Below are 20,625 nucleotides of genomic sequence, written 5' to 3'. Positions count from 1 at the left end.
AGCTCAGGAAGAGAAGCAAGATGCTGGAAGCAGAGAAATGGAGGTGATTCCAGTGATCCAGGTTTAGGCTAGACCATTGAGAAAAGGGTCAAAAGCTCCCACTTCTTGGATTGCTTTTAGAAGTCATCATAGCCACGCGCAGCAGTGGGAACGGTGACTGCAGAGAGTGTTTGTGAAGCAGCAGTGAGGTCGAGAGCTGTGTCTAATGAAGGAGAAGGAAGCCCCGGTGGGCTGCAGGCTGCTCGCCTCCCCCACTTCCTTCCTCCCGTGGGCCTGCTTCCTGTGTTGGCCCTTTAGTCTCTTCAGAGAGTTGGGCCCTGGCATTCATCTTGGTTGACTTGGGTTTGTGTTTCTGATTTCTGCTTCCTTCCTGAGAAGCAGGGCCTTTAGTTGTCACTTGGGCAGAGAGGAGTAAAAAGACGTGGACCCAAGGAGAGACCTCTCACTCAGCTGTAGGGAGTCAGAAGGGAGCTGGGAGGCAAGCCTGGCTCTCGTTGATGAAGAAACATGGTTTCTGTTTCATTCTAGCACAAAACTGAACTGTGGAGATCTCTCAGTTCAGTTCAGTTCAGTTGCTCAGTCGTGTCCGACTCTCTGCGACCCCATGAACCGCAGCACGCCAGGCCTCCCTGTCCATCACCAACTCCCGGAGTCCACCCAAACCCCTGTCCATTGAGTCAGTGATGCCGTCCAGCCATCTCATCCTCTGTTGTCCCCTTCTCTTCTCACCTTCAATCTTTCCCAGCATCAGGGTTTTTTCAAATGAGTTTCAGTTCTTCACATCAGGTGGCCAAACTATTGGAGTGGCCAAACTATTAGAGTTTCAGCTTCAACATCAGTCCTTCCAGTGAACACCCAGGACTGATTTCCCTTAGGATGGACTAGTTGGATCTCCTCGCAGTCCAAGTTGGGACTCTCAAAAGTCTTCTCCAACACCACAGTTCAAAAGTGTCAATTCTTTGGAGGTCTCTAGTTTTAGATTATTCCGTGGATGTAAATGGGTACATTGATTTCTCTGAATTCTGTTTGCAGTATGCATCTTTACTGCACAATTGCTTTACAATTTAGTGTTCAAATAATGTCAGCTGTGGTGTAGAATGAGTGAGATTACTGGGGTTGGGATCCAAAGAGCAGTGGCTTAGCGGTTTTGTGTGCAGGGTTTCTGAATACTTAGGTGTGTGGTATTATTTCATCTGCCTTAAATAAGCCTTCTTCCTTTGCTGGAGACTGGTGCACCCTTCCTGTTTTTCTGGGGAAGCACCTTTCCTCTGAACTTGGGACCTGCCAGGAGCGGTTCTTGATTGGTCCCTGTGCTGTAAGTAGACCCTTGACCTACTTGGGCCAGGCAGGCCTCCCTTTGAATCTTTTTTTTCTTTTTTTTTTTTTTACTAAAAGGGAAGAATTTATTATGAAGCCCCAGGTGTCTCACTCCAAGGCAGTAGTTGCAGTCATGTGGGCTTCCCTGGTAGCTCAGATGGTAAAGAATCTGCCTGCAATATGGGAGACCTGGGTTCGGTCCCTGGGTCAGGAGGATCCCCTGGAGGAGAGCATGGCAACCCCGTCCAGTATTCTTGTCTGGAGAATCCCATGGACAGAGGAGCCTGGTGGGCTACAGTCCATGGGATCACAAAGGGTTGGATGTGACTGAGTGACTAACACACTAACAGTAGGATGTTAAAATGGTTTTCTTTTCCTGCCTCTGTTTATCCGGAGCTGCCAGTGCAGCTCTGTCCTGTACCATTGCAAGCTTGAGGCAGCCTCCTGTGTGGAAATTACAAGGGGAAAGCTTAATGCTGGTTTTGCCACTTTTGGACCCCTCGGCCATGTCAGAGAGATGAAGGGGAGGGCTTCAGACGTGGAGAGGATGTGATGACGGGACGTCTCTGGGGGCCATCCATCCCCCATCCCCCACCCAGCACAGGGCTGGGGAGCAGGGAGGCATTTCAGACTCACCCCCAGAGTCCCGAACTCCAGGCCCCAGAGCCTTTCCGTGGGCAGGGACGCGGGCTCCGCAGTGCTGGTTTCCTGTCTGCAGGAGAGGTCTGGGCCGTTCAGGGCGGGAGGATGCTGCAGGCAGGGGGGGCACTGGGAGCCCCGCTGCCCGAGGCCCTCCTTCTTTCTCCTGTGACCCTGCTGCTCAGAGCGCTTTCTTCTGTAGCTTATAACCAGGTCCCGAGTTACAGGAGCTGTGACCGTTGGGGACTTACTGCGCGTCTCTTAGTCTTGTTTTGGTCTTACCCCACAGTTACTGAGATGCTCAGATGAAGCCATGTATGTGCGGGAGTTGGGGAGACTGAAACACAGCAGATATGGAAGCTGTTACGCGTTTTGTGACTATTTTACTAATGACCTGACACTAATAATTTGCTTAGTCTGAGCATAGTTAGTTTCTTAGTTTAATTAAACATTCTTTAAAAAAAATTTTTTTTTTAATTAAAAAAATATATTTTTTAACCCCGCTGTGAGGCTTGTGGGATCCTAGTTCCCCAGTCAGGGATGAAACCTAGGCCCCGTTCAGTGTAAGCATGGAGTCCTAACCACGACCCTCAGGGAATTCCCTAAACGTTCTTTCAGAAACAAGTGATGCCATTAGCACATTCCATTTTTTTTAAGTCGTGGAGTTAAAATAAGCTTGACTTGACCTATGTGCTCGAAGGAGATGAATGAATGAGTCTTGATAAACTGTGGCTTTCTCAAGCTTAAAGAAGCTTTCTGTGAGCTGAGCCCTGCTTAGGTCTTTGGTGAGTATTGACTGTGGACTCCATATCAGATGGGCTGTTCTCTGGCCTCTGTGCCAGGGGAAAAGAGGGCAGAAACTTCAGAGTGATTGGTTTATCTGTCTTTGGAGTTAAGTAGCCTTAGGTCTGAATTCCAGTGTTGCCACTTACTCAACTGTGTTGTCTCTTTGAGCCTCAATCTTGTCATCTGTAAAATGGAAATAATAATCCCTACCCTGCAGATTGAGGATTGTAGGAGATGCTGTATTTAAGGTCCTTAGTTGTGCATTGTATGTGTAGGTGCTTAATAAATATAGCTGTTACTATTAAAAATGACAGCTTTAGTAACAGTTGCAACTAAACGGGGTAAGACTAGGAAATCTGAACCTGAATTTGGTATTTAATGCAAACATGATCAGTCAATCAACGGCTATTGAGTGCCTTGTTTATGCAAAGGATGGGGGTGTTTCCATAAGAAGGTGTGTATTACCATTCCAGTTGGTTGGGAGGACGAGTCACATACATGTAGGAAAAGTAGGTAACCTCCAAGGAGCTGGGCTTTGGAGGATGGCAGAGGATTGGAATCAGAGGCATGGCTGAGAAGGCCTTGAGCTGATGGAAAAATATAGCAAGGGGAGTGATGAGAAGAATCCAACATCCAGGGTGACCTTGGAAGAGGTCAAATTACATACACATGTTACGCCCCATCTTTCCAGTTTTATTTTTCCTTTGTCTTCCTGATTCCCTCCTGGACCTGCTTAATACTTCCCATCATTATGATGAAGATCCACACCCGTCTCGTGTTGCGGAGTTTTCGCATTGTTTTGCAGCTTCCTTTTGTCTGTGAATTTGTTGGCCCACATCCTCAAGTGACCACAAATTCTCCCAGCAGGTTCTCCTTGCCTGTCCCATCTGCTGTACCTTATATTAGCGTCCTGAACTGTAAGTGGCCTTTTTGGGGGTTTTTATCATGTTGAATCACTGAATTGAGCACCTCCCAGAGGCACTGGGCAGGGCTGCGTGCTGGGGAGGCCTGGGGAGTAGAAAGATGCATGACCCAGGGTGGTCCCTACCCTGAAGCAGCTCACTTAGTGGAGGAAACAGGTGGGCAGTTGGACTCTAATTGAATGTGATTAGTGCTTGCTGCTGGGTGGACCAGGAGAGATGTTTGGCCGGGGCCCTGGCTCGCCAGGTCCTCCATCACTCACTCTTTGTGGGCGAGTTCACAGAGGCTGTCCACCTCCCCAGCACAGTCTGGAAAAACGCATTCTGCATGCGTAGCTGTGGTTTTGGTGTGAGATCTCTCCGCCTGGTTCCCTGCTTGGTGGACCGTGAAGGCCCCTTTGTCCCCTCACCCTGTCCTGGCAGAGGTTTAGACCCAGAGTCTCCTCTCTCCCTCCCCTCCCACAGACCCACAGCTGCTCCCTGCCCTGGGGCTCCCCATCTCAAATGGCAACATCGTGGTAGGAACGGGGATCCCTCTGGGGCTGAGAGTGGACTCTTGTCTAACACTTGGAAATGAATTTTCCCAGGAGACACAGGTGTCGACAAGGCAAGAGGCTTCATTGGGAAGGGTCGCCCCGGGAGACGGGAGGACTGCTCTGCCGCGTGGCGCGCAGTCCCGGGCTTGATGGTGCTGGTGAATTTCCGCCTGTCTCTGGCCAGCCCTTCTGACTCAGGGTGCTTCCTCCTGCCGCACGCAGTGTTGAGTCAAGGTGGGCACCAGCGAGGAGGATTCTGGCAGGTTGGAGACTGGTGTCTCGTCTCTCCTCTTGACTTCCTCAAAGTCTTTTGTTTGGTGGTAGCTTGTTAGTTCCTTGTTCCTTACTAGGACCTCCTGTTTAAGATAACTCCTGCAAGTGGCCACTATGGTGCCTGGCCAGGGTGGGTGGTCTCTGTTGGTTTTCTCCCAACAATGTCATCATCCCAGAGGACTGAGTCACCTGACACCCCCTCCCCTGTAACCAATCACCCCAAAACTATCAGCTCTGTCCCCTCCGTTGCCATCACCCAGGTCCAAGCCCTTGTCTCCAGCTGGAGGTCAGGACCGCGGTAACGGGGTTCCAAAGTTAATCCAGAGGGTCTCTGCCAGTATTAAAAAAGAAGACATAGAATGGGAGGAAGGCATGTGAGTGGAATACACTTAGTCAGGTTGAGTTTTGTGAAAGTTGTGCTGTGTACAGTAAGACTTACAGACAAAGGCTGACGCTGTGAAGCGCTTTACACACGTTGACTGACTTCTCCACAACAACTGAAGTCGTGGTGGCGTGGTTCCTGTCTTTGGCTCACAGGGGAGGAACTGGACTGCCGGAAGTGGAGAAACTGACCAGGGTCAGGCCGGAAGCCTGCGTCTCAGACGCTGCGTGCACACATGCGTGTGTGTGCGTGCGCGCGTGGGTGTGCGCATGCGTACTGGGTGCCGAGTAAAGTGTCTTTCTCACTCTGCAGGTTGTGGTGAAAGCAGAAGTTGGACGGTTTCTGTTTGACAGACGTCTGGACCTGTTCCCGTGTCCTCTCCCCCTCCGAGCTGCATCCTTGCAGCCTGGGTGCTCCTGGTCTCTGTCGCAGGGTCCGGCCGTGTTGGGAGGGTGTGCAGTCCGTGTGGTCACAGGGCCTGTGAAGCCTGGTCCTGCTGACCTCCTCGGCTCGGAGGCTTTGAGGGCCCCCAGGGCACCTGCCTGTGCTCCTGAGACCATGCAGACTCAGGCCTCCACGGCCTGCCCCGAGGCCCCCTGGACCGCAGGTTCCCAGCACGTGTCGCTGTTGTTTAGTCGCTAAGTCATATCCGATTCTGTGTGGCTGCACGGACGGTAGCCCGCCAGGCTCCTCTGTCTGTGGGATTTCCAGCAAGAATACTGGAGTGGGTTGCCATTCCCTTCTCCAGGGGATCTTCCTGACTCAGGGATGGAGCCCACCTCTCTTGCATTGGCAGGCGGAGTCTTCACTGCTGCGCCACCTGCGGAGCCGTCCCAACACCTGCTCCATCTGTAGAGAAGCAGCTTCTTGTTCGCCTGGCGTCTGTCTGGGGGCCAGGGGCTCGGAGACGGACGTGCAGCCCCCGCCCAGAGGACAGTGTTTGGCGCGTCAGTCAGTGAATGCGCCCTGGGTGTTGCGTTAGCTGTGCATGGTGAAGGAGGGTAGGTCTCTGGCTTGGCTTGGACGAGGGGCTCTCAGCCCGCATCTGTTGGGTGGGCTTTCAGGGCCCTGTGTGGGCAGGCAGGGTGGTCGGGTGCAGGAGTCCTGGCCTCAGGTCAAGCGACGAGGTCTTTGGCTGCACCGCTTCTTGGCAGCTCAGCCATGAGACATAAAGTGGGTGATGACAGTGCACCTACCCGCATCCTGGCTGATGACATCAAAGGAGATAAATTGTGTGTGGAAGTTAGCTGACCGTGGGGTTGGCTGTTCCGGAAGGTGGTGCTTTGAGGTTTTCTCCCTTCTTGCTTGAGTCTCCTTGTCCTTGACGTGTCCCTTTGTGATTGGAGAGGCCCGTTGGGCTCCATGGTAACAGGCCCAGAGGTCAACAAGGGCAGTTCTCTTGAGTGCATGTAGCTCTGGGCCAAAGCCATTCGAATTCCTGTTTTAAGCTTACGCATTGGTGATTTTTCCAACCGTGATCCTTGACGTTGGGAACTTTCTGGCTTAGAGTAATGCTGTGACAGCTCTGTTCCGCGTCGGCCCTGAAGCCGTGACCCCAGGGGTGTGAGTACAGCTTGCGTCTGTCGAGCATCCGCCACGTGCCGCTGCCCACTCCGCTCCCTGTCCCCAGCTTTGGGCAGTCAGTGGTGGACTCCCCGCCTTGCAGACGAGGAAACCGAGGCCCAAAGAGTTTGGGAAACTTGCCAAGCCCTTCTGTTCTTCAGAGCACACCATTCTCATTTTTGCTACAACTAGCCTATGGATTTTTGTGGGTTTTGGTTTTCTTATCGTTCTTGTCTTTTTTGTTTGCAGCACTGCAAGGCATGAGGGACTTCCCCAACCAGGAACCAAGCTTGGTGCCCCTGGAGTCTTAATCCGTGGACTTCCCTGGACAGCCTGGGAAGGCCCTTGGTTTTTGTTTTTGATTCGAAAAAATGATTAGAAGCTCCTTGAGAGCAAATTCTAATAGTTGTTGAGTCTGTTCTCGGCGGTCTGGGTTTTTGATGGGCGTGATCCATCTTTTCCTGGGCGAGAATCTGGTCATCCAGGTGAGGATTCCCGGGCCTCTGCCTGTGCTGGACTCTGCAGGGGTCTCCTTCCTCGGCAGGTGCTTCGCGCCCTGTCACCCCAGCAGCTCCCCGGCCCCCGCCCCACCCTGGAGTGGATGGAGCCCATGCTCTGGAAATAGGAGCTGATTTCCTCCCAACTTTTTACTTGTGAAGACATCTGTCTGTCTTCTCTGGGCTGCATTCATTTCCCCTCTTTACTGCTGCAGTTTACTGCTCTTTACTGGCTCCTTTATTTTCACTTTTCAGATGTGCCCAAAATGCACCTTGATTTTGGTTATCTTTAGATCTTTAAAGCCCTGTACTCTGTTACTGATGATTTCCTTCATTTTGCAGAATTCTAGTTGATTGCAAGTCTATTTTGTGAGACCCTGCTTCTTTCCCTTCTGTCGTTAAGTTTTAATACTTTTCTGTTCCTCCTCTTTTATAGGAATTTGTATTTCATTTTTTTTTAGATTGTAGTAATGGACCTTCAGTGTCCTGCAGTCTGACTTCCCATCAGACTGACTGGCGTTTAGAATCGTATGTGCATTGAGTAGGGGTCAGCTTTATGGTGTCCTTGCTCTTTCTTTGGCAGGCACGTCTGTTGCATCCTCTTGGTGCTCCCCACCCCTTTGCTGACTCTTGTCGGATCAGCCCTGGCCTCTCACCACAGTGGGGGCCACTGCTGGCCCTCCGGCTGCCTCTTCACCCTCCCCTCTCCTTCCCCCACAGCAGCTCTCTAACTTTTCATTTCAGGACCCCTTTTAAAATTCTTAAAAGCTAGTGAGATTCCCCAGAGAGCTTTCATTTATGTGGATTATATCTAGCAGTACTTAAAATATTAGAAATTGAAGTTGAAAAGATTTTAAAGTGTTTATTACATTAGTTTAAATATAGCAGTAATAAACCTATTACATAATCCAGATAAAACTTTTAATGAAAAAATAACTATTTCCAAAGCAGAAAATGAAGGGTGACATTGTTTCGCTACTTTCCAGATAACTTTATTGCCTGCCTTAATGGAAGACAGCTGGCTTCTCATCAGTGGTTTTGCCTTCATTCTGTTGCAATATTTTTTTAAGAATTAAAAAAAGTTAAGTTAATTTTGCTTTTGGCAGTGCTGGGTCTTCATTGCTCTGTGGCTTTTCTCTAGTTGCGGGGGCCTCACTTCGTTGCAGCGCACAGGCTTCTCACTGCAGTGGTCTCTCCTGTTGCCGAGCACAGGCTCCGGGGCGCGTGGCCCAGTGGCTGAGGTTCTGGCCCTCTGGGGCACAGGCTCGGTCGCTGTGGCACACAGGCTTTGTTGCTCTGCAGCACGTGAGATCTTCCCGGATCAGGGATCCAACCCCTGTCTCCTGCATTGGCAGGTGGATTCCTCTCCATTAAGCCACCGCGGATGCCCTATTGTGTTTTATGTATGAAGAAAATACAGCCTTACCTGGATATAGTTGGAAAATGGAGGAATGTTTTAACAACCTGTTCAGTTAATTGTGGATAGTCTTTGAACCTACATCAGAGCTTCACAAGTGGTAGTTTCTTCAAGGTTTGTTGTGGCATAGAATCTGAACTCTTATATCAGAGTCTCTCATATTCTGTTACATTAAAATCTTTTGGTCTGTCTTGCACTTTGAAAGGATCTTTTATGCATTTTGTAACATCATGCTTGAGTCATTTGAATAACATCACATTAGTTACTGTCACTACTGTTCTCCTCTGAAAAGCCTTAAAGTATTGAAAGACTGTAAAGCTCATAGTGGCCAATAGAGTTTTTCCAAATTTTAATTTTTGCTTGAAAGCTCAAATTTTTCTTTAGTAACAAATACTGTCAGTTTTCCTTGAACTAACAAGCTCCCTTTATTCATTCTAAAAACACTCAGATCTGAGTCACTGTCGCTTTTCTGTCAGTCATTCTTTCAAGTTAAAACGGTGTTCAGTGGGAAAGAATGGCCAGTTCGGCTTGCCGCTCGGTTGTATGAGTGCCTTTTCCTGCCAAGAACCACCACGCTTGGGCTTGTAGCAGAAGTGCTGTGTGTGTGCTTCTCATTCTGTCACGGGATAGTAAAAAGATGTGTACTCAAGGTTAATATTTAATGGAATTAATAACTTTTACTGCTTCCATTAGTATATTCTTAGATGAAATTGACCTTTTTTTCTTTTTTAAACTGTGAGAGTGTGGTGGTGGAGATTACAGTGACGGCCATCACAGTCAGATGCCACTGCCTTATTACTGGCTAAGGCTCCAGCCATTTTCCCCACCATTGTTTTTGCACCATCAGTGCAAATGTCACACAACTGAAGATAGTTTTGACCTGGCAGCACCCCCAGAGAGGGTCTTGGACCATATTTTGGAAACCACTGGATAAGAACAATGTGTGCATAAAACCTCTGCACAAATTGGACTCTCTTGCTTCTCATCTGTCTGGAAAACCCTCTCCCTTCCTATGTGTGTGTGCAAATACGCACACTCATACATATATACATGTATGTAGCTATATGTGCATATATGTGCATGTCTCTGTCACTTCAGTTAATACTGGTTCTCCTCATCACGTGTTCATGGGTCTCTTCCAGTAGACAGTAGACCGTGAGCCAGGTTTCACATTTATCTTAGGCGGTGAGAGCACCGAGTACCATGCCTATTAAATATTAACTTGTTTAATGTTGCCTGTCTTCATCACCCTTATATTATTATTGTTTCCAGGGTTTAATAAATGTGTTTTGAACAAACAAAGAATTGGGTTAGTATTTTCCCAGGGTTTTCTTAGAGTGTTGGTTCTCTTATATCAGCAAGTGTTAAGCATGAAAGGGCGTCTGTGGTTAAGTTGATTTGGGAATTTCACAAAGTGTTTAATTGAAGGCTTTCCTGTATTCTTCATTGTCTGATGTGCACTGTGAATTTTTAAGCGGGATAAGAGGCTACAAAACGTACTATTTCTCACCAGTTGAATAACACATGACCTTCTTTTCTTGGCATGTCTCACAGGATTAGGTTCCTTGGAATTTTCTTTAGGAAATAATTGTATAAACTGCCTTTTCCAGTTTTTACAGATTAGTAAATTGATTATGTGTGTTTATTCATGCATTAATTTATACCTTGTATTTAATTAGTACTTCTTAAGGCTAGACACTGGTAGATTTAGGCATTCAATGGCTAGCAAAAAGAAAAATTACTTTGAGAAAATATTAATACACTACTTGTATGGAGTAGATGGTCAAGTGGGAGATTCAACTATCATCAACTGATCCCTGCAAATTACAAGTGTTATGTTGATGGTATGTTGGAAGGTACAATTATCTCTTGGTACCCCTGGGAGATTGGTCCCAGGACTCCTGCAGATACCAGAATCCTAAGATGCTCAAGTTTCTTGCATGAAATGATTTACTATTTGCATAAAACCTGTGCACGTCTTCCCATATACTTTAAATCTATAGATTATGTATAGTATCTTCCCGTATACTCTAAATCATCTGCAGATCCTGTGTAAATAGTCATATGTGTGCTTGGTTGCTCAGTCATGTCCAACTCTTTGCGACCCCATGGACTGTGGCCCGCCAGGCTCTTCTGTCCATGGAATTTTCCAGGCAAGAGTACTGGAGTGGGTTGCTATGCCCTTCTCCAGGGGATCTTTCCAAGCCAGGGATCGAACACAGGTCTCCTGCACTGCAGGAGGATTCTTTACCATCTAAGCCATCAGGGAAGCCCAAATAGTCATAAACATAATGTAAATGCTATGTAAACAGCTGCCAGTGTGTGGCACATTTGTTTTGATTTTTGGGACATTTTGGAAATTTCTTTTTTTTATTTTTTATTTTATTATTATTTTTTCATTTATTTTTATTAGTTGGAGGCTAATTACTTTACAATATTGTAATGGTTTTTGCCATACATTGACATTAATCAGCCATGGATTTACATGTGTTCCCCACCCTGATCCCCGCCTCCCACCTCCCTCCCCATCCCACCCCTCTGGGTCTTCCCAGTGCACCAGCCCTGAGCACTTGTCTCATGCATCCAACCTGGGCTGGTGATCTGTTTCACACTTGATAATATACTTGTTTCAGTGCTATTCTCTCAGATCATCGCACCCTCACCTTCTCCCACAGAGTCCAAAAGTCTGTTCTATACATCTGTATCTCTTTTTCTGTCTTGCATATAGGGTTATTATTGCCATCTTTTAAAATACCATATATATGCATTAGTATACTGTATTGGTCTTTATCTTTCTGGCTTACTTCACTCTGTATAATGGGCTACAGTTTCATCCATCTCATTAGAACTGATTTAAATGTATTCTTTTTAATGGCTGAGTAATATTCCATTGTGTATATGTACCATAGCTTTCTTATCCATTCATCTGCTGATGGGCATCTAGGTTGCTTCCATGTCCTGGCAATTGTAAACAGTGCTGCAATGAACATTGGGGTGCACGTGTCTCTTTCAGATCTGGTTTCCTTGGTATGCATGCCCAGGAGTAGGATTGCTGGGTCATATGGCAGTTCTATTTCCAGTTTTTTAAGAAATCTCCACACTGTTTTCCATAGCGGCTGTACTAGTTTGCATTCCTACCAACAGTGTAAGAGGGTTCCCTTTTCTCCACACCCTCTCCAGCATTTATTGCTTGTAGACTTTTGGATAGCAGCCATCCTGACTGGCATGTAATGGTACCTCATTTTGGTTTTGTTTTGCATTTCTCTGATAAGGAGTGATGTTGAGCATCTTTTCATGTGTTTGTTAGCCATCTGTATGTCTTCTTTGGAGAAATGTCTGTTTAGTTCTTTGGCCCATTTTTTGATTGGGTCATTTATTTTTCTGGAATTGAGCTTCAGGAGTTGCTTATATATTTTTGAGATTAATCCTTTGTCTGTTTCTTCATTTGCTATTATTTTCTCCCATTCTGAAGGCTGTCTTTTCACCTTGTTTATAGTTTCCTTTGTTGTGCAAGGGCTTTTAAGTTTCATTTGGTCCCATTTGTTTATTTTTGCTTTTATTTCCAATATTCTGGGAGGTGGGTCATAGAGAATCTTGCTGTGATTTATGTCAGAGAGTGTTTTGCTTATGTTCTCCTCTAGGAGTTTTGTTGTTTCTGGTCTTACATTTAGATCTTTAATCCATTTTGAGTTTATTTTTGTGTATGGTGTTAGAAAGTGTTCTAGTTTCATTCTTTTACAAGTGGTTGACCAGTTTTCCCAGCACCACTTGTTAAAGAGGTTGTCTTTTTTCCATCGTATATCCTTGCCTCCTTTGTCAAAGATCAGGTGTCTATAGGTATGTGGATTTATCTCTGGGCTTTCTATTCTGTTCCATTGATCTGTATTTCTGTCTTTGTGCCAGTCCCATACTGTCTTGATGACTGTGGCTTTGTAGTAGAGCCTGAAGTCAGGCAGGTTGATTCCTCCAGTTCCATTCTTCTTTCTCAAGATTGCTTTGGCTGTTTGAGTTTTTTTGTATTTCCATACAAATTGTGAAATTATTTGTTCTAGTTCTGTGAAAAATACCGTTGGTAGCTTGATAGGGATTGCATTGAATGTATTGATTGCTTTGGGTAGTATACTCATTTTCACAATATTGTTTCTTCCAATCCATGAACATGGTATATTTCTCCATCTGTTTGTGTCCTCTTTGATTTCTTTCATCAGTGTTTTATAGTTTTTTATATATAGGTCTTTTGTTTCTTTAGGTAGATATACTCCTAAGTATTTTATTCTTTTTGTTGCAATGGTGAATGGTATTGTTTCCTTAATTTCTTTATTTTCTCATTGTTCGTGTATAGGAATGCAAGGGATTTCTGTGTGTTAATTTTATATCCTGCAACTTTACTATATTCATTGATTAGCTCTACTAATTTTCTGGTAGAGTCTTTAGGGTTTTCTATGTAGAGGATCATGTTGTCTGCAAACAGTGAGAGTTTTACTTCTTCTTTTCCTTTCTTGATTTCTTTTATTTCTTTTTCTCCTCTGATTGCTGTGGCCAACACTTCCAAAACTATGTTGAATAGTAGTGGTGAGAGTCAGCACCCTTGTCTTGTTCCTGATTTCAGGGGAAATGCTTTCAATTTTTCACCATTGAGGGTAATGCTTGCTGTGGGTTTGTCATATATAGCTTTTATTATGTTGAGGTATGTTCCTTCTATTCCAGCTTTCTGGAGAGTTTTTATTGTAAATGGATGTTGAATTTTGTCAAAGGCTTTTTCTGCATCTATTGAGATAATCATATGGTTTTTATCTTTCAATTTGTTAATGTGGTGTATTACATTGATTGATTTGTGGATATTAAAGAATCCTTGCATTCCTGGGATAAAGCCCACTTGGTCATGATGTATGATCTTTTTAGTATGTTGTTGGATTCTGTTTGCTAGAATTTTGTTAAGAATTTTTGCATCTATGTTCATCAGTGATATTGGCCTGTAGTTTTCTTTTTTTGTGACATCTTTGTCTGGTTTTGGTATTAGGGTGATGGTGGCCTCATAGAATGAGTTTGGAAGTTTACCTTCTTCTGCAATTTTCTGGAAGAGTTTGAGTAAGATAGGTGTTAGCTCTTCTCTAAATCTTTGGTAGAATTCAGCTGTGAAGCCATCTGGTCCTGGGCTTTTGTTTGCTGGAAGATTTCTGATTACAGTTTCGATTTCCGTGCTTGTGATGGGTCTGTTAAGATCTTCTATTTCTTCCTGCTTCAGTTTTGGAAAGTTATACTTTTCTAAGAATTTGTCCATTTCTTCCAAGTTGTCCATTTTATTGGCATATAGCTGCTGGTGGTAGTCTCTTATGATCCTTTGTATTTCAGTGTTGTCTGTTGTGATCTCTCCATTTTCATTTGTAATTTTGTTAATTTGGTTCTTCTCCCTTTGTTTCTTGATGAGTCTGGCTAATGGTTTGTCAATTTTATTTACCTTTTCAAAAAACCAGCTTTTAGCTTTGTTGATTTTTGCTATGGTCTCTTAGGTTTCTTTTGCATTTATTTCTGCCCTAATTTTTAAGATTTCTTTCCTTCTACTAACCCTGGGGTTCTTCATTTCTTCCTTCTCTAGTTGCTTTAGGTGTAGAGTTAGGTTATTTATTTGACTTTTTTCTTGTTTCTTGAGGTAAGCCTGTATTGCTATGAACCTTCCCCTTAGCACTGCTTTTACAGTGTCCCATAGGTTTTGGGTTGTTGTGTTTTCATTTTCATTCGTTTCTATGCATATTTTTATTTCTTTTTAAATTTCTTCTATGATTTATTGGTTATTCAGAAGCGTGTTATTTAGCCTCCATATGTTTGAATTTTTAACAATTTTTTCCCTGTAATTGAGATCTAATCTTACTACCTTGTGGTCAGAAAAGATGACTGGACTGAGTTCAGTTTTTTTGAGTTTACCAAGGCTAGATTTATGGCCCAGGATGTGATCTATTCTGGAGAAGGTTCTGTGTGCACTTGAGAAAAAGGTGAAATTGATTGTTTTGGGGTGAAATGTCCTATAGATATCAATTAGGTCTAGCTGGTCCATTGTGTCATTTAAAGTTTGTATTTCCTTGTTAATTTTCTGTTTAGTTGATCTATCCATAGGTGTGAGTGGGGTATTAAAGTCTCCCACTATTTTTGTGTTATTGTTAATTTCCCCTTTCATTCTTGTTAGCATTGGCCTTACATATTGCACTGCTCCTATGTTGGGTGCAGATATATTTATAATTGTTATATCTTCTTCTTGGATTGATCCTTTGATCATTATGTAGTGTCCTTCTTTGTCTCTTTTCACAGCCTTTTTTTGAAAGTCTATTTTATCTGATATGAGTATTGCGACTCCTGCTTTCCTTTGGTCTCCGTTTGCGTGAAATATTTTTTTCCATCCCTTCACTTTCAGTCTGTATGTGTCCCTTGTTTTGAGGTGGGTCTCTTGCAGACAGCATATATAGCATATACAGCACACAGCATATATGTGGAACAGAGGGTGGATGGTCCATAGCGCTACAGCGTTTCGTTTTGTTTTTCTCCTTCCTAAACCTCCCCCGGGCCTGTTCAGGCGTCCCTGTCTGCATTCTGCTGCTGCTGGCATTCTTGGGATCCAGAAGGATGATGGAGAGGCTCAGTAATGATGGGACCTCACCTGACCATGTCATCAGAGGGGATGGCATGTTGGAGACTGGGCCTTTAGACATGTGAGCCAACTTCCTCTTAGAGCCTGGCAGGTAGTAGGTTTGTGTATGTCGATTGGCTGAACAGTGAGTGAATACATTTGCTCAGAGACTAAAGGATAAAGCACACTGTGACCCCATCAACCCAGTGCCTGAGCTTGCTCTGCTATACAGGGTGGGCTGATTAAAGCCCTGTACCTGCGTTTCACACCCTTGGCTCTGACCTGGCCTGTGTTGTAGGGAACCAGTGACTCTTCAACCTTCTCTGCCATGCAAAACAAAATGTGAAGCACGCCCTCTTTTCTGCACTGATCCAGTTCTGTCCATACATTGGGAGAAGATGTTAATACACTCTTGATATGAAAGTATTTGATCAAAGGATATGATGTTGATACATTGAAATTGGCCTTTGGTCCTCTGACTTCCTGGACAGATGATAGCAGGAGGGTTTTGCAACAGAATGGGCTCAGAGTCCGGACTTCAGTTAAGATTAAGCCCATGTTTAGTGTGATGTTTCGCTCTGTGAAGTCACCCACAGAGAAGGCAAACATTCCATTTTTAGTAACCAGTCCTTTTGGTTCTTGGCATGTGGCCCATGCCAGTTTGGGCTGGATGGGCTCTGGGAACGTGCAGACTTCTCCCAGTGCTCCCCTCTCCCCACCACCTCGTGTGGATGGGTAGATAGGAAAACATGCACCCGCTCAGACTATCCTCTTCTTTCTAAGCCTGAAACTTCTTCAGCCACATCATGGTCCTGCCAGACTCTGAAAACTGGTAGGTTTTAGAGAGGCTGAAGTTTGGCTAAAGTCTTTTAGGAGATGAAATGCACCCAGGTGGTTGGTTTCTTTAGGTGTTGCTCTGAGACCGAATTAGGAAAATCCTCAGGGAGTTTTCTTGATTTTTCATTTTTGTGATTGAGTTAGAGTTGCAGAAGTATCATGAGTTGCTAATTAAAAAAATGTTTTTTTTTTCCATTTCTTTGTAAAAGAATCACATTAATTGTAGAAATTTGGAAAAATATCAAAAGGCATAATTCTGAAAATTACCCATAATTTCTAGTATTCAAAGATAATCACTACAAAATGTTTTGTTGTATTTGTATGCATTTTATGTGCATAATTAAGATCATTGTGTATAAATTTTGATTTCTCCTTTTCCCATTTAGCATATTTTATCTTGCGTTGAGAGCACTACAGCATGGGAACTTATATTAGTTTCCTCTGGCTGCAGATTTCCACAAACTGGATGTCTTAAGACCATGGAAATGGATTCCCTCAGTTCTGGAGGCGAGAAGTCTGAGCCGGGCCTGGGGAGGGTGCACCCCCTGGAGGCTCGTGGTGGGGAGTGCACCCCTCGACCCTTGGTTTCTGGTGCCTGTGGGCGATCCTGGCGGGTGGCCCCGTCTCTCTAACGCCTGCCTCTGTTTGCATCTGCCTTTCCTGTGTGTCTGTGTTTGTGTGTGTCTGTGTGTGTATGTGTCTCAGTGTGTGTGTCTGTGTGAGTGTGTGTGTCTGTGTGTGTCTATGTGTGTGTGTCTCTGTGTGTGTCTGTGTCTGTGTTTGTGAGTGTGTGTGTCTGTGTGTGTCTATGTGTGTGTCTGTGTCTGTGTGTGTGAGTGTGTGTGTGAAATCTCCCTCTGCCTCTCTTGTGAGAGCATTTGGGAGGGCATCTAGGGCCCACCTGATGATCAAGGATGTCTCTCTATCTTAAGATTCTTCACCGGCAGAGGTGCCATATCTACCCAAGGTAGCATTTACAGGTTCCAGAGTTAGGACCTGTTACCTTTGGGGACCATTATTCAGACTGTCAGAGGATTCAAGACCATAGACTTTTGAGCCAGACTGGGTGGGTGTGGTCTCTTACTAGCAGGGTGATCTTGAGCAAGTGTCTTAACTATTGGTGCCTCCATTTTCTGATCTGTAAACCAGGAATAATAACATTAGCAAGCTGAGGATTAAGAGGGTTAATGTTTGTAAAGCACCTGATAAACTTGGGACAGTGTTTGACCCATATAAGGATTAGCTGTTGCTATTGTAGTTGGTATTTTTATTAGAAATTCTTTGCAAAATGTCCTTTTCATGGCATAAGACTTTATTGACAAATCTATCATAATTTGTCTAGTCATTTTCTTTCATTGACTATTAACTTTATTTCCAGTTTTTTTAATCTCATGTAAAACATTGCTGTGGATACCCTTGAGCATTAAGTTTTGTCCCCATTTCAGATTCATTTCCTAGGCTAGAGTTCTGAAAATGGTTTTATAATATCAGAGGGTGTATACAGTTTTAAACCATTTAATAAGAATTTGCCAAATTACTTCCAGAAAGATTTTGCCTCTCATACTCCTAGTTGAATGATGAGAGTAGCCACTTTGCTATGGCCATACCTGGATTGAGTGTTGTTATTTAAATATCCTCACGTGTTTTGACATGGTCTGCCCTTTAAGGCTGAAATGTGACATGGAAAAGGACTCAGAACTGTAGTTTCTTTGACAAGGAATGCTCCTGCAAGGCAAGCAAGCTTCTAATGAGAAATGAAATCCTTGCTTTGTCAGATTTCCAGGTGCCTCTTCCATCCTGTTATGAAGCCTGGATCTGAGTGTTTTTAAAGTTATAGGGCAGGATGTTGCTGGGGAGCAAATGTTACTAGTAGGACAGTGCTATGGACACAAGGATTCTAATCAAACAGTTTTGTTTCTGTTCTCAAACTCGGACACTGAAAATTCTGAGCATGGATGGGATGAGGGAGGCACCCTAGGACAACAGCAGTAGCAACAGATGATGAATTTAATCCCTTCACAGCTAAAGCCGTTTGAGGGCAGGAGGGGGGTAGAGAGGAGTGGCCCTGCACTGCCTGCTGGTGAGGGGGCCTGCCCCCATGCCCCGACCTCCTGTCAGCCTCCTTTCCTTTCCTGGTGGTTCCAGGCTGATCTCACCCGGGCTCCTGGGCTGTAGCGGAGGAGCCAGGGTCCCAGCAGAGCAAAAGTCAGGGCAGTGGTTTTCTCTTCCAGTTGTGAACTAGTATGAGTGTACCTTGCACACCATGTAACAACTGGTCGCACACGAATTCCAGAGTATCTGAACCAATTGAGGTGGCTGGGCTGTATGGTGGCCCCAAAGATGTGTCTGGGTAATCTGACCTTATTTGGAAAAAAAATCTTTGTAGATGTAATTCAGATAAGGATTGGAGATGAGGTCATCTTGGGTTGAGGCTTTCCTGGTGGCTCAGATGGTAAAGAATCTGCCTGTCAGTGCAGGAGACCCAGGTTTGATCCCTGGGTCGGGAAGATCCCCTGGAGAAGGGAATGGCAACCCACTCCAGTATTGTTGCCTGGAGAATTCCATGGACGGAGGAGGCTGGTAGACTGCAGTTCATGGGGTTGCAGAGTTAGACATGACTGAGCAACTAATACACACACACACATCTTGGGTTATCTAGGTGTGTGACTGTGTGCTCAGTCATGTCTGATTCTTTGTGACCCCATGAACTGTAGCCCACCAGGCTTCTCTGTCAGTGGAATTTTCCAGGCAAGAGTACTGGAGTGGGTTGCCATTTCCTTTTCTAGAGGATCTTCCCGACCTAGGAATTAAACCTGTGTCTCTTGTGTCTCCTGCTTTGGCAGATGGATTCTTTACCACTGCAACACCTAGGAATATTGGGTTATATCTAGGTGGGTCCTAAATGTGACCACAAGTGTCCTTAGAAAGGAAGAGAGTGATTTTACACACACGCACACAGACACACACACACACACACACACACACACACACACACGTGTACACATGAGAAGGCACTGAAAGGAAAGACTGGTGCGGCCACAAGCCGAGGAATGCCAGCAGTCACCAGCAGCTGAAAGAGGCCAAGAACGGGCTCTCCCCTAGAGTCTAGAGGGCATGTGGCCTCGCCAACACCTTGATTTCAGCTTCTGGCCCCCAGAACTGTGAGAGGATAAATTTCTGTTGTGCTATGCTGCTCAGTTTGTGGTGATTTTTTTTAATGGCATTTGCAGGAAACTCATACAAAAGTCTGTGCTCTGTTCAGCAAGACAGTCTCCCTGATCATGTGCTTGGCTGTGTAGCAGTGTCATAAGCACTAAAAGCTTTTGAACTGCTCTTAATTTCTGTACTTGGCTTGTTGTGAACCAGCAGCAGAGAGGTCTGGTCTGCAGACTGCCCTCTGAGGGTCATGAGTCCTGTCTCCCTCCCCGGTTGTGTGGATAAGGAAACAAGCCTAGAGAGGAGAAGGTAGGGCTGAGATTAGAGCAGGTGCCTCTGCCGCTTGGAATGGACAGATGGGGATGGATGCTGGCCTCCTGCGGGCCAGGTCTGGGGTGAGCAGACAGGATCGCTGCCCTTCAGCCTGCTTTGCAGGCCAGCTGGTGTCCCTGTCGCTGTTCTGTACCCCACAGGGTGAATGCTGATGCTCCAGTGAACCCCTGGAGCACCAAGCTGCCTAGAAGGCCCAAAGCCGGGAGATGCTCATGAAGCCCTTGCTGCAGCTAATGAGCCAACAACAGCAGGCAAAGTACCCCGTCAAGGGTAAAGATCATGGCTACTGTCGACTTAATTTCCAGCTGACTGCTTTCGTCTTTGTGCTTTGGGTCATATTTTCCCTCCGTAGCCCAATTTTAACATTCTACATTTTCAGAGTGGTAATAATCTCTCAGACAATATGGGATCAGCCTACAGTCATCTTGACTCTTAAGCTGCTTGAATAAAGTCCATCCAACTTAACTTGGGGCTTCCCAAGTGGTACTGTGGTAAAGAATGTGCCTGCCACTGCAGGAGATGCTGGTTCAATCCTTGGGTCAGGCAGATCCCCTGGAGTAAGAATTGGCAACCCACTCCAGTGTTCTTGCCTGGGAAATCCCATGGACAGATGAGCTTGGTGGGTTACAGTTCATGGGGATGCAAAGAGTCAGACATGACTGAGTGAGCATGCATGCAATTTAACTTGGCATTCAGACCCCCTGAAAAACCATCTACTTTCTAGTCCTGCCTCCCAGCCCTCCCTTTCATAGCCCTTATCTTTAAACTTCATGGAAATCTTACTCCCTAGCCCTACAGTAGGTGATTTCATGGTTGACCCACTGAGAAACCATTGGAAAATTAGGTCAAGGGGATGGTCGGCATAAATCTTTCAAGATCTTAGGGGAGAAAAATGTTTGCATTTACTAAAACAGACTCTAAAGACAGCATGAATGACTAGTACCAGTCACTAGTATGTAAACTGAGTTAGCTGGTCTACCATCTGGCTCAGCTGAGCCACAGATGCCTGTAGCCACATGGGTAAACAAGGCAAGACCAGAAGAAAAACCACCCCACTGAGCCCAGCACTAATTGTTGACCCACCAACCATGAGTAAATAAAATATTTATTAAGACCAAAACAGGACAGCACAGTACATCAAAACTTGTCTTTAAATTATTTCACGTCTCATTGTAGTATTGTTAGGCATTGTGTGGTTACTCAATTATTCCTCATGTGCTGTAGACACTTTCAGAGTCTCTCACCTTTATATTTTTATTGAAATTCTTTTTTGTTTTGTTATGGGTAATACCCATATTAGGAGCCCTCTTTCCCCAGTGTCTGGGTCTCCGTCTTAGTGTTGAATACCGC

At 45.2% G+C, this 20,625-nt stretch overlaps 1 long non-coding RNA gene across 1 annotated transcript in view; it reads left to right on the top strand.

Moving 5' to 3' along the window:
* LOC133040651 (uncharacterized) overlaps positions 1 to 20,625 on the top strand; it is an 83,189-nt gene that overhangs the window by 25,071 nt on the left and 37,493 nt on the right. The gene's annotated exons all lie outside the window — the stretch shown is intronic.

The sequence above is a fragment of the Dama dama genome, chromosome 2 (genome assembly GCF_033118175.1).
Source record: "Dama dama isolate Ldn47 chromosome 2, ASM3311817v1, whole genome shotgun sequence".
Classification (NCBI taxonomy): Eukaryota; Metazoa; Chordata; class Mammalia; order Artiodactyla; family Cervidae; genus Dama; species Dama dama.
The sequence above is the reverse complement of the archived record's forward strand: the minus strand, read 5'-3'. Positions and strand labels throughout refer to the sequence as shown.